The sequence below is a fragment of the Triticum urartu genome, chromosome 2A, assembly GCF_056163025.1.
Source record: "Triticum urartu cultivar PI428250 chromosome 2A, HENAU_Tu73, whole genome shotgun sequence".
Lineage (NCBI taxonomy): Eukaryota > Viridiplantae > Streptophyta > Magnoliopsida > Poales > Poaceae > Triticum > Triticum urartu.
The window spans coordinates 60,676,508-60,694,181 of NC_141874.1; positions in this window are offsets into that span (position 1 = coordinate 60,676,508).

Below are 17,674 nucleotides of genomic sequence, written 5' to 3' on the forward strand. Positions count from 1 at the left end.
TGTCCATGATCACATCCGGGACTCCGAACAACCTTCGGTACATCAAAATACATAAACTCATAATGAAACTGTCATCGTAACGTTAAGCGTGCGGACCCTACGGTTCGAGAATAATGTAGACATGACTGAGACACGTCTCCGGTCAATAACCAATAGCGGAACCTGGATGCTTATATTGGTTCCTACATATTCTACAAAGATCTTTATCGGTCAGACCGCATAACAACATACGTTGTTCCCTTTGTCATCGGTATGTTACTTGCCCGAGATTCGATCGTCGGTATCTCAATACCTAGTTCAATCTCGTTACCGGCAAGTCTCTTTACTCGTTCCGTAATACATCATCTCACAACTAACTCATTAGTTGCAATGCTTGCAAGGCTTATGTGATGTGTATTACCGAGAGGGCCCAGAGATACCTCTCCGATAATCGGAGTGACAAATCCTAATCTCGAAATACGCCAACCCAACATGTACCTTTGGAGACACCTGCAGAGCACCTTTATAATCACCCAGTTACGTTGTGACGTTTGGTAGCACACAAAGTGTTCCTCCGGCAAACGGGAGTTGCATAATCTCATAGTCATAGGAACATGTATAAGTCATGAAGAAAGCAATAGCAACATACTAAACGATCAAGTGCTAAGCTAATGGAATGGGTCAAGTCAATCAGATCATTCACCTAATGATGTGATCCCGTTAATCAAATAACAACTCTTTGTCCATGGTCAGGAAACATAACCATCTTTGATTAACGAGCTAGTCAAGTAGAGGCATACTAGTGACACTCTGTTTGTCTATGTATTCACACATGTATTATGTTTCCGGTTAATACAATTCTAGCATGAATAATAAACATTTATCATGAAATAAGGAAATAAATAATAACTTTATTATTGCCTCTAGGGCATATTTCCTTCAGTCTCCCACTTGCACTAGAGTCAATAATCTAGTTCACATCGCCATGTGATTTAACAGCAATAGTTCACATCACCATGTGATTAACACCCATAGTTCACATCATATGTGATCAACACCCAAAGGGTTTACTAGAGTCAGTAATCTAGTTCACATCGCTATGTGATTAACACCCAAATAGTACTAAGGTGTGATCATGTTTTGCTTGTGAGATAATTTTAGTCAACGGGTCTGTCACATTCAGATCCGTAAGTATTTTGCGAATTTCTATGTCAACAATGCTCTACAAGGAGCTACTCTTAGCTAATTGCTCCCACTTTCAATATGTATCCAGATTGAGACTTAGAGTCATCTAGATTAGTGTCAAAATTTGCATCGACGTAACCCTTTACGACGAACCCTTTTTGTCACGTCCATAATTGAGAAACATATCCTTATTCCACTAAGGATAATTTTGACTGCTGTCCAGTGATCTACTCCTAGATCACTATTGTACTCCCTTGCTTAACACAGTGTAGGGTATACAATAGATCTAGTACACAACATGGCATACTTTATAGAATCTATGGCTGAGGCATAGGGAATGACTTTCATTCTCTTTCTATCTTCTGCCGTGGTCGGGCTTTGAGTCTTACTCAATTTCACACCTTGTAACACAGGCAAGAACTCTTTCTTTGACTGTTCCATTTTGAACTACTTCAAAATCTTGTCAAGGTATGTACTCATTGAAAAAACTTATCAAGCGTTTTGATCTATCTCTATAGATCTTGATGCTCAATATGTAAGCAGCTTCACCGAGGTCCTTCTTCGAAAAACTCCTTTCAAATACTCCTTTATGCTTTGCAGAATAATTCTACATTATTTCCGATCAACAATATGTCATTTACATATACTTATCAGAAATGCTGTAGTGCTCCCACTCACTTTCTTGTAAATACAGGCTTCATCGCAAGTCTGTATAAAACTATATGCTTTGATCAACTTATCAAAGCGTGTATTCCAACTCCGAGATGCTTGCACCAGTCCATAGATGGATCGCTGGAGCTTGCATATTTTGTTAACACCTTTAGGATCGACAAAACCTTCTAGTTGCATCGTATACAACTCTTCTTTAATAAATCCATTAAGGAATGCAGTTTTTGTTTATCCATTTGCCGGATTTCATAAAATGCGGCAATTGCTAACATGATTTGGACAGACTTAAGCATAGATATGAGTGAGAAACTCTCATCGTAGTCAACACCTTGAACTTGTCGAAAACCTTTTGCGACAATTCTAGCTTTTGTAGACAGTAACATTACTGTCAGCGTCAGTCTTATTCTTGAAGATCCATTTATTCTCAATTGCTTGCCGATCATTGGGCAAGTCAACCAAAGTCCACACTTTGTTCTCATACATGGATCCCATCTCAGATTTCATGGCTTCAAGCCATTTTGTGGAATCTGGGCTCACCATCGCTTCTTCATAGTTCGTAAGTTCGTCATGGTCTAGTAACATGACTTCCAGAACAGGATTACCGTACCACTCTGGTGCGTATCTCACTCTGGTTTACCTACGAGATTCGGTAGTAACTTGATCTGAAGTTACATGATCATCATCATTAGCTTCCTCACTAATTGGTGTAGTAGTCATAAGAACAGATTTCTGTGATGAACTACTTTCCAATAAGGGAGATGGTACAATTACCTTATCAAGTTTTCTACTTTCCTCCCACTCACTTCTTTCGAGAGAAACTTCTTCTCTGGAAAGGATCCATTCTCAGCAATGAATATCTTGCCTTCGGATCTGTGATAGAAGGTGTACCCAACTGTCTCCTTTGGGTATCCTATGAAGACGTATTTCTCCGATTTGGGTTCGAGCTTATCAGGATGAAACTTTTTCACATATAAGCATCGCAACCCCAAACTTTAAAAAACGACAACTTTGGTTTCTTGCCAAACCACAGTTCATAAGGTGTCATCTCAACGGATTTTGATGGTGCCCTATTTAACGTGAATGCATCTGTCTCTAATGCATGACCCCAAAACGATAGTGGTAAATCGGTAAGAAACATCATAGATTGTACTATATCTAATAAAGTACGACTATGGTGTTCGGACACACCATTATGCTGTGGTGTTCCAGGTGGCACGAATTTGTGAAACTATTCCACATTGTTTTAATTGAAGACCAAACTCGTAACTCAAATATTTGTCTCCGCGATCAGATCATAGAAACCTTATTTTCTTGTCACGATGATTTTCCACTTCACTCTGAAATTCTTTGAACTTTTCAAATGTTTCAGACTTATGTTTCATCAAGTAGATATACCCATATCTGCTCAAATCATCTGTGAAGGTCAGAAAATAATGATACCCGCTGCAAGCCTTGATATTCATCGGACCACATACATCAGTATGTATGATTTCCAACAAATCTGTTGCTTGCTCCATTGTTCCGGAGAACGGCGTTTTAGTCATCTTGCCCAAGAGACATGGTTCGCAAGCATCAAGTGATTCATAATCAAGTGATTCCAAAATCCCATCAGCATGGAGTTTCTTCATGCGCTTTACACCAATATGACCTAAACGGCAGTGCCACAAACAAGTTGCACTATCATTATTAACTTTGCATCTTTTGGCTTCAATATTATGAATATGTGTATCATTACAATCGAGATCCAGCAAACCATTTTCGTTGGTGTGTATGACCATAGAAGGTTTTATTCATGTAAACAGAACAACAATTGTTCTCTAACTTAAATGAATAACCGTATTGCAATAAACATGATCAAATCATATTTATGCTCAACGCAAACACCAAATAACACTTATTTAGGTTCAACATTAATCCCGAAAGTATAGGGAGTGTGCGATGATGATCATATCAATCTTGGAACCACTTCCAATACACATCGTCACTTCACCCTTAACTAGTCTCTGTTTATTCTGCAACTCCCGTTTCGAGTTACTAATCTTAGCAACTGAACTAGTACCAAATACTGAGGGGTTGCTATGAACACTACTAAAGTACACATCAATAACATGTATATCAAATATACCTTTGTTTACTTTGCCATCCTTTATTATCCACCAAATACTTGGGGTAGTCCCGCTTCCAGTGACCAATCCCTTTGGAGTAGAAGCACTTTGTCTCAGGCTTAGGACCAGACTTGGGTTTCTTCACTTGAGCAGCAACTTGCTTGCCGTTCTTCTTGAAGTTCCCCTTCTTCCTTTTGCCCTTTTCTTGAAACTAGTGGTCTTGTCTACCATCAACACTTGATGTTTTTCTTGATTTCTACCTTCGTCGATTTTAGCATCACGAAGAGCTTGGGAATCGTTTCCGTTATCCCTTGCATACTATAGTTCATCACGAAGTTCTACTAACTTGGTGATGGTGACTAGAGAATTCTGTCAATCACTATCTTATTTGGAAGATTAACTCCCACTTGATTCAAGCGATTGTAGTACCCAGACAATCTGAGTACATGCTCACTGCTTGAGCGATTCTCCTCCATCTTGTAGCTATAGAACTTGTTGGAGACTTCATATCTCTCAACTCGGGTATTTGCTTGAAATATTAACTTCAATTCCTGGAACATCTCATATGGTCCATGACGTTCAAAACGTCTTTGAAGTCCCGATTCTAAGCCGTTAAGCATGGTGCACTAAACTATCAAGTAGTCATCATATTGAGCTAGCCAAACGTTCATAATGTCTGCATCTGCTCCTGCAATAGGTCTTTCACCTAGCGGTGCATCAAGGACATAATTTTTCTGTGCAGCAATGAGGATAAACCTCATATCACGGATCCAATCCGCATCATTGCTATATCTTTCAACATAGTTTTTCTCTAGGAACATATCAAAACAAACATAGGGAAGCAACAACGCGAGCTATTGATCTACAACATAGATATGCTAATACTACCAGGACTAAGTTCATGATAAATTTAAAGTTCAATTAATCATATTACTTAAGAACTCCCACTTAGATAGACATCCCTCTAATCATCTAAGTGATCATGTGATCCAAATCAACTAAACCATGTCCGATCATCACGTGAGATGGAGTAGTTTTCAATGGTGAACATCAATATGTTGATCATATCTACTATATGATTCACGCTCGACCTTTCGGTCTCAGTGTTCCGAGGCCATATCTGCATATGCTAGGCTCGTCAAGTTTAACCTGAGTATTCTGCGTGTGCAAAACTGGCTTGCACCCGTTGTAGATGGACGTAGAGCTTATCACACCCGATCATCACGTGGTGTCTGGGCACGACGAACTTTGGCAATGGTGCATACTCAGGGAGAACACTTTTATCTTGAAATTTAGTGAGAGATCATCTTATAATGCTACCGTCAATCAAAGCAAAATAAGATGCATGAAAGATAAACATCACATGCAATCAATATAAGTGATATGATATGGCCATCATCATCTTGTGCTTGTGATCTCCATCTCCGAAGCACCGTCATGATCACCATCGTCACCGGCGCGACACCTTGATCTCCATCGTAGCATCGTTGTCGTCTCGCCAATCTTATGCTTCCACGACTATCGCTACCGCTTAGTGATAAAGTAAAGCATTACAGCGTGATTGCATTGCATACAATAAAGCGACAACCATATGGCTCCTGCCAGTTGCCGATAACTCGGTTACAAAACATGATCATCTCATACAATAAAATTTAGCATCATGTCTTGACCATATCACATCACAACATGCCTTGCAAAAACAAGTTAGACGTCCTCTACTTTGTTGTTGCAAGTTTTACGTGGCTGCTACGGGCTTAAGCAAGAACCAATCTTACCTACGCATCAAAACCACAACGATAGTTTGTCAAGTTGGTGCTGTTTTAACCTTCGCAAGGACCGGGCGCAGCCACACTCGGTTCAACTAAAGTTGGAGAAACTGACACCCGCCAGCCACCTGTGTGCAAAGCACGGTGGTAGAACCAGTCTCGCATAAGCGTACGCGTAATGTCGGTCCGGGCCGCTTCATCCAACAATACCGCCGAACCAAAGTATGACATGCTGGTAAGCAGTATGACTTATATCGCCCACAACTCACTTGTGTTCTACTCGTGCATATAACATCAAACCATATAACCTAGGCTCTGATACCACTGTTGGGGAACGTAGTAATTTCAAAAATTTCCTACGCACACGCAAGATCATGGTGATGGATAACAACGAGAGGGGAGAGTGTTGTCTACGTACCCTCGTAGACCGAAGCGGAAGCGTTGACGCAACGTAGAGGAAGTAGTCGTACGTCTTCCCGGTCCAACCGATCCAAGCACCGTTACTCCGGCACCTCCGAGTTCTTGGCACACGTTCAGCTCGATGACGCTCCCCGGGCTCCGATCCAGCAAAGCTTCGGGGAGGAGTTCTGTCAGCACGACGGCGTGGTGACGATCTTGATGTTCAACCGTCGCAGGGCTTGGCCTAAGCACCGCTACAATATGACCGAGGTGTAATATCGTGGAGGGGGGCACCGCACATGGCTAAGGAACGATCACGAAGATCAACTTGTGTGTTCTAGGGTGCCCCCCTGCCCCCGTATATAAAGGAGCCAAGGGGAGGGGACGGCCGGCCAAGGAGGGGCGCGCCAAGGGGGAGTCCTACTCCCGGTGGGAGTAGGACTCCCTTCTTTCCTAGTTGGAGAAGGAGAAGGAGAAGGGGGGAAAGAGGAGGAGGAGGGAAAGGAAAGGGGGGCGCCGCCCCCCTCTCCTTGTCCTATTCGGACTAGGGAGGGGAGGGGCGCGCGGCCACCTCTTGCCTCCTTTCCTCTTCTCCCTTTAGGGCCCATGTAGGCCCAATAACCTGTTGGAAATATGCCCTAGAGGCAATAATAAATTAGTTATTATTATATTTCCTTGTTCATGATAATTGTCTTTGTTCATGCTATAACTGTATTATCCGGAAATCGTAATACACGTGTGAATACATAGACCATAATATGTCCCTAGTAAGCCTCTAGTTGACTAGCTCGTTGATCAATAGATGGTTACGGTTTCCTAACCATGGACATTGGATGTCGTTGATAATGGGATCACATCATTAGGAGAATGATGTGATGGACAAGACCCAATCCTAAGCATGGCACAAAGATCGTACAGTTCGTATGCTAAAGCTTTTCTAATGTCAAGTATCATTTCCTTAGACCATGAGATTGTGCAACTCCCGGATACCGTAGGAGTGCTTTGGGTGTATCAAACGTCACAACGTAACTGGGTGACTATAAAGGTGCATTACAGGTATCTCCGAAAGTATCTGTTGGGTTGGCACGAATCGCGACTGGAATTTGTCACTCCGTGTAAACGGAGAGGTATCTCTGGGCCCACTCGGTAGGACATCATCATATGCGCAATGTGACCAAAGAGTTGATCACGGGATGATGTGTTACGGAACGAGTAAAGAGACTTGCCGGTAACGAGATTGAACAAGGTATCGGTATACCGACAATCGAATCTCGGGCAAAGTACAATACCGCTAGACAAAGGGAATTGTATACGGGATTGATTAAGTCCTTGACATTGTGGTTCATCCGATGAGATCATCGTGGAACATGTGGGAGCCAACATGGGTATCCAGATCCCGCTGTTGGTTATTGACCGGAGAACGTCTCGGTCATGTCTGCATGTCTCCCGAACCCGTAGGGTCTACACACTTAAGGTTCGGTGACGCTAGGGTTGTAGAGATATTAGTATGCGGTAACCCGAATGTTGTTCGGAGTCCCGGATGAGATCCCGGACATCACGAGGAGTTCCGGAATGGTCCGGAGGTAAAGAATTATATATAGGAAGTGCTATTTCGGCCATCGGGACAAGTTTCGGGGTCACCGGTATTGTACCGGGACCACCGGAAGGGTCCCAGGGGTCCACCGGGTGGGGCCACCTGCCCCGGGGGCCACATGGGATGTAGGGGGTGTGCCTTGGCCTATATGGGCCAAGGGCACCAGCCCCAAGAGGCCCATGCGCCAAGAGAGAAAAAAAAGGGGAGAGTCCTACAAGGGGAAGGCACCTCCGAGGTGCCTTGGGGAGGATGGACTCCTCCCCACCCTTGGCCGCACCCTTCCTTGGAGGAAGGGGCAAGGGCTGCGCCTCCCCCTCTCCCTTGGCCCTATATATAGTGGGGAAAAAGGAGGAGCAAACCAATCTAAGGCCTGGCGCCTCCCTCTCCCTCCCGTGACACATCTACCTCCTCCCGCAGCGCTTAGCGAAGCCCTGTTGGAATCCCGCTACTTCCACCACGCCGTCGTGCTGCTGGATCTCCATCAACCTCTCCCTCTCTCCTTGCTGGATCAAGGCATGGGAGACGTCTCCGTTCCGTACGTGTGTTGAACGCGGAGGTGCCGTCCGTTCGGCGTTAGGATCATCGGTGATTTGAATCATGACGAGTACGACTCCATCAACCCCGTTCTCTTGAACGCTTCCGCGCGCGATCTACAAGGGTATGTAGATCCAATCCTCCCTCGTTGCTAGATGACTCCATAGATTGATCTTGGTGACACGTAGGAAAATTTTGAATTTATGCTACGTTCCCCAACAGTGGCATCATGAGCTAGGTCTATTGCATAGATTCTATGCACGAGTAGAACACAAAGTAGTTGTGGGCGTTGATTTTGTTCAATATGCTTGCCGTTACTAATCTTATCTTGATTCGGCGGCATCGTGGGATGAAGCGGCCCGGACCAACCTTACACGTACTCTTACGTGAGACCGGTTCCACCGACAAACATGCACTAGTTGCATAAGGTGGCTAGCGGGTGTCTGTCTCTTCTACTTTAGTCGGATCGGATTCGATGAAAAGGGTCCTTATGAAGGGTAAATAGCAATTGGCATATCACGTTGTGGTTTTGCGTAGGTAAGAAACGTTCTTGCTAGAAACCCATAGCAGCCACGTAAAACATGCAAACAACAATTAGAGGACGTCTAACTTGTTTTTGCAGGGTATGCTATGTGATGTGATATGGCCAAAAGGATGTGATGAATGATATATGTGATGTATGAGATTGATCATGTTCTTGTCAACGGAATCACGACTTGCATGTCAATGACGAGACAACTTCAAGAAGACACGATGATGGAGATCATGATGATGGAGATCATGGTGTCATACCGGTGACAAGATGATCATGGAGCCCCAAGATGGAGATCAAAGGAGCTATATGATATTGGCCATATCATGTCACTATTATTTGATTGCATGTGATGTTTATCATGTTTATACATCTTATTTGCTTAGAACGACGGTAGTAAATAAGATGATCCCTCATTAAAATTTCAAGAAGTGTTCTCCCCTAACTGTGCACCGTTGCTACAGTTCGTCGTTTCGAAGCACCACGTGATGATCGGGTGTGATAGATCCTTACGTTCACATACAACGGGTGTAAGACAGATTTACACAGCAAAAACACTTAGGGTTAACTTGACGAGCCTAGCATGTGCATAGACATGGCCTCGGAACACAGAAGACCGAAAGGTCGAGCATGAGTCGTATAGAAGATACGATCAACACGAAGATGTTCACCGATGATGACTAGTCCGTCTCACGTGATGATCGGACACGGCCTAGTTGACTCGGATCATGTAATCACTTAGATGACTAGAGGGATGTCTATCTGAGTGGGAGTTCATACGATGAACTTAATTATCCTGAACATAGTCAAAAAGGATTTTGCAAATTATGTCGTAGCTCGCGTTTCAGTTCTACTGTTTAGATATGTTCCTAGAGAAAAATTAGTTGAAAGTTGATAGTAGCAATTATGCGGACTAGGTCCGTAGACTGAGGATTGTCCTCATTGCTTCTTAGAAGGCTTATGTCCTTAATGCACCGCTCAGTGTGCTGAACCTCGAACGTTGTCTGTGGATGTTGCGAACATCTGACATACACGTTTTGATAACTACATGATAGTTCAGTTAAACGGTTTAGAGTTGAGGCACCAAAGACGTTTTTGAAAGATCACGAAACACATGAGATGTTTTGAGGGCTGAAATTGGGATTGCATGCTCGTGCCCACGTCAAGAGGTATAAGACCTCCGACGATTTTCTTAGCCTGCAAACTAAGGGAGAAAAGCTCAATTGTTGAACTTGTGCTCGGATTGTCTGAGTACAACAATCATTTGAATCAAGTGGGAGTTGATCTTCCAGATAATATAGTGATGTTTCTCCGAAGTCATTACCACCAAGCTGCTAGAGCTTCGTGATGAACTATAATATATCAGGGACATATATGATGATCCTTGAGATATTCGCGATGTTTGACACCACGAAAGTAGAAATCAAGAAGGAGCATCAATTGTTGATGGTTAGTGAAACCACTAGTTTCAAGAAGGGCAAGGGAACAAAGGGATACTTCATGAAACGGCAATTCAGCTGCTGCTCTAGTGAAGAAACCCAAGGTTGAACCCAAACCCGAGACTGAGTGCTTCTGTAATAAGGGGAACAGCCGCTGGAGCAGAATTACCCTAGACACTTGGTAGATTAGAAGGCTGGCAAGGTCGATAGAAGTATATTGGATATACATTGTGTTGATGTGTACTTTACTAGTACTCCTAGTAGCACCAGGGTATTAGATACCGGTTCGGTTGCTAAGTGTTAGTAACTCGAAATAAAAGCTACGGAATAAACGGAGACTAGCTAAAGGTGAGCTGACGATATGTGTTGGAAGTGTTTCCAATGTTGATATGATCAAGCATCGCACGCTCCCTCTACCATCGAGATTGGTGTTTGCGTTGAGCATAGACATGACTAGATTATGTCTATCGCAATACGGTTATTCATTTAAGGAGAATAATGGTTACTCTGTTTATTTGAATAATACCTTCAATGGTCTTACACCTAAAATGAATGGTTTATTGAATCTCGATCGTAGTGATACACATGTTCATGCCAAAAGATAGTAATGATAGTACCACCTACTTGTGGCACTGCCACGTAAGTCATATCGGTATAAAACGCATGAAGAAGCTCCATGTTGATGGATCTTTGGGCTCACTCATTTTTGAAAAGTTTGAGACATGCGAACCATGTCTATTGGTGTATATGCATGAAGAACCTCCATGCAAATGGACCGTTTGGACTCGCTTGATTTTGAATCACTTGAGACATGCAAATCATACCACATGGGCAAGATGACTGAAAGCCTCGTTTTCAGTAAAATGGAACTAGAAAGCAACTTGTTGGAAGTAATACATTTTTGATGTGTGCAGTCCAATGAGTGCTGAGGCATGTAGTGGATACCGTTATGTTCTTACTTCACAGATGACTTGAGTAGACGTTGAGTATATTTACTTGATGAATCACGAGTCTGAATTATTGAAAGGTTCAAGTAATTTCAGAGTGAAGTTGAAAGATCGTCGTGACAAGAGGATAAAAGATCTATGATATGATCATAGAGATGAATATCTGAATTACGAGTTTGGCACAGAATTAAGACATTGTGCAAATTGTTTCACAACTAATACAGCCTGGAACACCATAGTGTGATGGTGTGTCCGAACATCATAACTGCACCCTATTGGATATGATGCATACCATGATGTTTCTTATCGAATTACCACGGTAGTTTATGGGTTAGGCATTAGAGACAACCACATTCACTTTAAATAGGGCACCACATAATTCCGATGATATGACACCGTATGAACTATGGTTTAGAGAAACCTAAGCTGTCATTTCTTAAAAGTTTGGGACTGCGACGCTTATGTGGAAAAGTTTCAGGCCGATAAGCTCGAACCCAAAGCGGATAAATGCATCTTCATAGGACAACCAAAACAGTTGGGTATACCTCCTGTCTCAGATTCGAAAGCAACAAGGGATTGTTTCTAGAACCAGGTCCTTTCTCGAGGAAAAGTTTCTCTCGAAAGAATTGAGTGGGAGGATGGTGGAGACTTGATGAGGTTATTGAACCGTTACTTCAACTAGTGTATAGCAGGGCACAAAGAGTTGTTCCTGTGGCACCTACACCAATTGAAGTGGAAGCTTATGATAGTGATCATGAAACTTCAGATCAAGTCACTCCCAAACCTCGTAGGATGACAAGGATGAGTACTACTTCAGAGTGGTACGTGATCCTGTCTTGGAAGTCATGTTGCTAGACAACAATGAACCTACGAGCTATGGAGAAGCGATGGTGGGCCCGGATTCCGATAAATGGCTCGAGGCCATATAATCCGAGAGAGGATCCATATATGAAAACAAAGTGTAGACTTTGGAAGAACTACTTGATGGTCGTAAGGCTGTTGAGTACAGATGGATTTTAAAAGGAAGACGGACAATGATGGTAAATGTCACCATTAAGAAAGCTCGACTTGTCGTTAAGATGTTTTCCGACAAGTTCAAAGAGTTGACTACGATGAGACTTTCTCACTCGTAGCGATGCTAAGAGTCTGTTGGAATTATATTAGCAATTACTGCATTATTTATGAAATCTTGCAGATAGGATGTCAAAACATTGTTTCCTCGACGGTTTTTGAGGAAAGGTTGTATGTGATACAAACCGAAAGGTTTTGTCAATCCTAAAAGATGCTGATAGGTATGCAAAGCTCTAGCAATCCTTCTAAGGACTGGAGTAAGCATCTCGGAGTTGGAATGTATGCTTTGATGATGATCAAAGATTTTGGGTGTATACAAAGTTTATGAGAAACTTGTATTTCCAAAGAAGTGAGTGGCAGCACTATAGAATTTTTGATGAGTATATGTTGTTGACATATTGTTGATCAGAAATGATGTAGAATTTCTGGAAAGCATATAGGGTTATTGGGAAAGTGTTTTTCAATGGAAAGCCTGGATTAAGCTACTTGAGCATTGAGCATCAAGATCTATAAGGATAAGATCAAAACGCTTAATGGAACTTTCAAATGAGCACATACCTTGACGTGATCTTGAAGATGTTCAAGATGGATCAGTCAAAGAAGGAGTTCTTGCCTGAGTTATAAGGTATGAAGTTAAGACTTAAAGCTCGACCACAGCAGAATAGAGAGAAAGGACGAAGGTCGTCCCCTATGCTTAAGACATAGGCTCTACAGTATGCTATGCTGTGTACCGCACCTGAAGTGTGCCTTGCCATGAGTCAGTCAAGGGGTACAAGAGTGATCCATGAATGGATCACAGGACAACGGTCAAAGTTATCCTTAGTAACTAGTGGACTAAGGAAGTTTCTCGGTTATGGAGGTGGTAAAAAGAGTTCGTCGTAAAGGGTTACGTCGATGCAAGCTTAACACCTATCCGGATAGCTCTGAGTAGAGATACCAGATGCATATAATAGAGCAACAATTTAGAATAGCTCCAAGTAGAACAGTTATTTGGAATAAGCTCCAAATAGAGCGTGGTAGCTACATCTAGGAGATGACATAGAGATTTGTAAAGCACACACGGATCTGAAAGGTTCAGACCCGTTGACTAAAACCTCTCTCACAAGCAACATGATCAAACCTAAAACTCATTGAGTGTTAATCACATAGTGATGTGAACTAGACTACCGACTCTAGTAAAACTCTTGGGTGATAGTCACATGGCGATGTGACCTGTGAGTGTTAATTACATGGCGATGTGAACTAGATTATTGACTCTAGTGCAAGTGGGAGACTGTTGGAAATATGCCCTAGAGGCAATAATAAATTATTTATTATTATATTTCCTTGTTCATGATAATTGTCTTTATTCATGCTATAACTGTATTATCCGGAAATCGTAATACACGTGTGAATACATAGACCATAATATGTCCCTAGTAAGCCTCTAGTTGACTAGCTCGTTGATCAATAGATGGTTACGGTTTCCTAACCATGGACATTGGATGTCGTTGATAACGGGATCACATCATTAGGAGAATGATGTGATGGACAAGACCCAATCCTAAGCATGGCACAAAGATCGTACAGTTCGTATGCTAAAGCTTTTCTAATGTCAAGTATCATTTCCTTAGACCATGAGATTGTGCAACTCCCGGATACCGTAGGAGTGCTTTGGGTGTATCAAACGTCACAACGTAACTGGGTGACTATAAAGGTGCATTACAGGTATCTCCGAAAGTATCTGTTGGGTTGGCACGAATCGAGACTGGGATTTGTCACTCCGTGTAAACGGAGAGGTATCTCTGGGCCCACTCGGTAGGACATCATCATATGCGCAATGTGACCAAAGAGTTGATCACGGGATGATGTGTTACGGAACGAGTAAAGAGACTTGCCGGTAACGAGATTGAACAAGGTATCGGTATACCGACGATCGAATCTCGGGCAAAGTACAATACCGCTAGACAAAGGGAATTGTATACGGGATTGATTAAGTCCTTGACATCGTGGTTCATCCGATGAGATCATCGTGGAACATGTGGGAGCCAACATGGGTATCCAGATCCCGCTGTTGGTTATTGACCGGAGAACGTCTCGGTCATGTCTGCATGTCTCCCGAACCCGTAGGGTCTACACACTTAAGGTTCGGTGACGCTAGGGTTGTAGAGATATTAGTATGCGGTAACCCGAATGTTGTTCGGAGTCCCGGATGAGATCCCGGACATCACGAGGAGTTCCGGAATGGTCCGGAGGTAAAGAATTGTACCGGGATTGGGACAAGTTTCGGGGTCACCGGTATTGTACCGGGACCACCGGAAGGGTCCCAGGGGTCCACCGGGTGGGGCCACCTGCCCCGGGGGGCCACTTGGGCTGTAGGGGGTGTGCCTTGGCCTATATGGGCCAAGGGCACCAGCCCCAAGAGGCCCATGCGCCAAGAGAGAAAAAAAAAGGGGAGAGTCCTACAAGGGGAAGGCACCTCCGAGGTGCCTTGGGGAGGATGGACTCCTCCCCACCCTTGGCCGCACCCTTCCTTGGAGGAAGGGGCAAGGGCTGCGCCTCCCCCTCTCCCTTGGCCCTATATATAGTGGGGAAAAAGGAGGAGCAAACCAATCTAAGGCCTGGCGCCTCCCTCTCCCTCCCGTGACACATCTACCTCCTCCCGCAGCGCTTAGCGAAGCCCTGTTGGAATCCCGCTACTTCCACCACGCCGTCGTGCTGCTGGATCTCCATCAACCTCTCCCTCTCTCCTTGCTGGATCAAGGCATGGGAGACGTCTCCGTTCCGTACGTGTGTTGAACGCGGAGGTGCCGTCCGTTCGGCGCTAGGATCATCGGTGATTTGAATCATGACGAGTACGACTCCATCAACCCCGTTCTCTTGAACGCTTCCGCGCGCGATCTACAAGGGTATGTAGATCCAATCCTCCCTCGTTGCTAGATGACTCCATAGATTGATCTTGGTGACACGTAGGAAAATTTTGAATTTATGCTACGTTCCCCAACATAACCCCCGGGGGGGTTCCGGTAACCCCCCGGTACTCCGGTAAAATCCCGATTTCACCCGGAACGATTCCGATATCCAAATATAGGCTTCCAATATATCAATCTTTATGTCTCGACCATTTCGAGACTCCTCTTCATGTCCATGATCACATCCGGGACTCCGAACAACCTTCGGTACATCAAAATACATAAACTCATAATGAAACTGTCATCGTAACGTTAAGCGTGCGGACCCTACGGTTCGAGAACAATGTAGACATGACCGAGACACGTCTCCGATCAATAACCAATAGCGGAACCTGGATGCTTATATTGGTTCCTACATATTCTACGAAGATCTTTATCGGTCAGACCGCATAACAACATACGTTGTTCCCTTTGTCATCGATATGTTACTTGCCCGAGATTCGATCGTCGGTATCTCAATACCTAGTTCAATCTCGTTACTGGCAAGTCTCTTTACTCGTTCCGTAATACATCATATCACAACTAACTCATTAGTTGCAATGCTTGCAAGGCTTATGTGATGTGTATTACCGAGAGGGCCCAGAGATACCTCTCCGACAATCGGAGTGACAAATCCTAATCTCAAAATATGCCAAGCCAACATGTACCTTTGGAGACACCTGCAGAGCACCTTTATAATCACCCAGTTACGTTGTGACGTTTGGTAGCACACAAAGTGTTCCTCCGGCAAACGGGAGTTGCATAATCTCATAGTCATAGGAACATGTATAAGTCATGAAGAAAGCAATAGCAACATACTAAACGATCAAGTGCTAAGCTAACAGAATGGGTCAAGTCAGTCAGATCATTCACCTAATGATGTGATCCCGTTGATCAAATAACAACTCTTTGTCCATGGTCAGGAAACATAACCATCTTTGATTAACGAGCTAGTCAAGTAGAGGCATACTAGTGACACTCTGTTTGTCTATGTATTCACACATGTATTATGTTTCTGGTTAATACAATTCTAGCATGAATAATAAACATTTATCATGAAATAAGGAAATAAATAATAACTTTATTATTGCCTCTAGGGCATATTTCCTTCAGCGCCCCCCTCCCCCTTTTTCCTTTCTCCCATGAGAAGGGGAAGGCAGGAGGGGCTAGCCCTCCCCCCTTTTCTTCCCTAGGGCTGGCTGGCCAGGGAGAGGGGCGTACCAGCCCCCTGTGGGCTGGTCTGTTCCCTCCTTGGCCCATTAAGCCCATACACCTACCGGGGGGTGTCCGGAACCCCTTCCGGTGACCCGATCACTACCCGGTGCATCCCAAAACTCTTTTGGTGTCCGAATACCATCATCCTATATATCAATCTTTATCTCTCGACCATTTCGAGACTCCTCGTCATGTCCGTGATCTCATCCGGGACTCCGAACAACATTCGGTCACCAAATCATATAACTCATATAACACTAGCTATATCGTCAACGAACGTTAAGCGTGCAGACCCTACGAGTTCGAGAACTATGTAAACATGACCGAGACACCTCTCCGGTCAATAACCAATAGTGGAACCTGGAAGACAATATTGGCTCCTACATATTCTATGAAGATCTTTATCGGTCGAACCGTTATGACAACATACGTAATTCTCTTTGTCCATCGGTATGTTACTTGTCCAAGATTCGATCGTCGGTATCTTCATACCTAGTTCAATCCTCGTTACTGGCAAGTCTCTTTACTCGTTCTGTAATACATCATCTCGTAACTAACTCATTAGTCACTTTGCTTGCAAGGCTTCTTATGATGTGTATTACCGAGAGGGCCCTAGAGACACCTCTCCGATACTCAGAGTGACAAAACCTAATCTTGATCTATGCCAACTCAACAAACACCTTCGGAGATACCTATAGAGCATCTTTATGATCACCCAGTTACGTTGTGACGTTTGATAGCATACAAGGTATTCCTCCGGTATCCGGATGCATAATCTCATAGTCGAAGGAATATGTATTGACATGAAGAAAGTAATAGCAATAAACTGAACAATCAATATGCTAAGCTAACGGATGGGTCTTGTCCATCACATCATTCTTCTAATGATGCGATCCCGTTATCAAATGACAACACATGTCCATGATTAGGAAACCTTAACCTAATTCCATGCCCCTAAATAACCACCCCCAAATCGATGCAAAACATTTTGCATTCATAAGAGGAAGCAAAAAATCCACAATTGAAGAAAATGCTCCGCAATCTCGGGATATAAGTGACAGAGGCCCTGACTCACCCCTGGTGCTGGGCCGGGGGTGTTCGCCGGCGGGGCACATGGCCGAGCCCCATGCCGCGGAGACGGGCCGCGCGGACGCGAGGAGCGAGAGGGCGGCGAGCGACGACGGCGCGGGGCTGGCGACGGTGAGGAGCGGGGCATGGCGCACGAGCCCGAAGAGGGAGGGCGCCTAGGTGGCGGGGCAGGTGGAGGGGTAGGGGCACGGGAGGCGTGGGGCCCTGGTGGCTCTCAGAC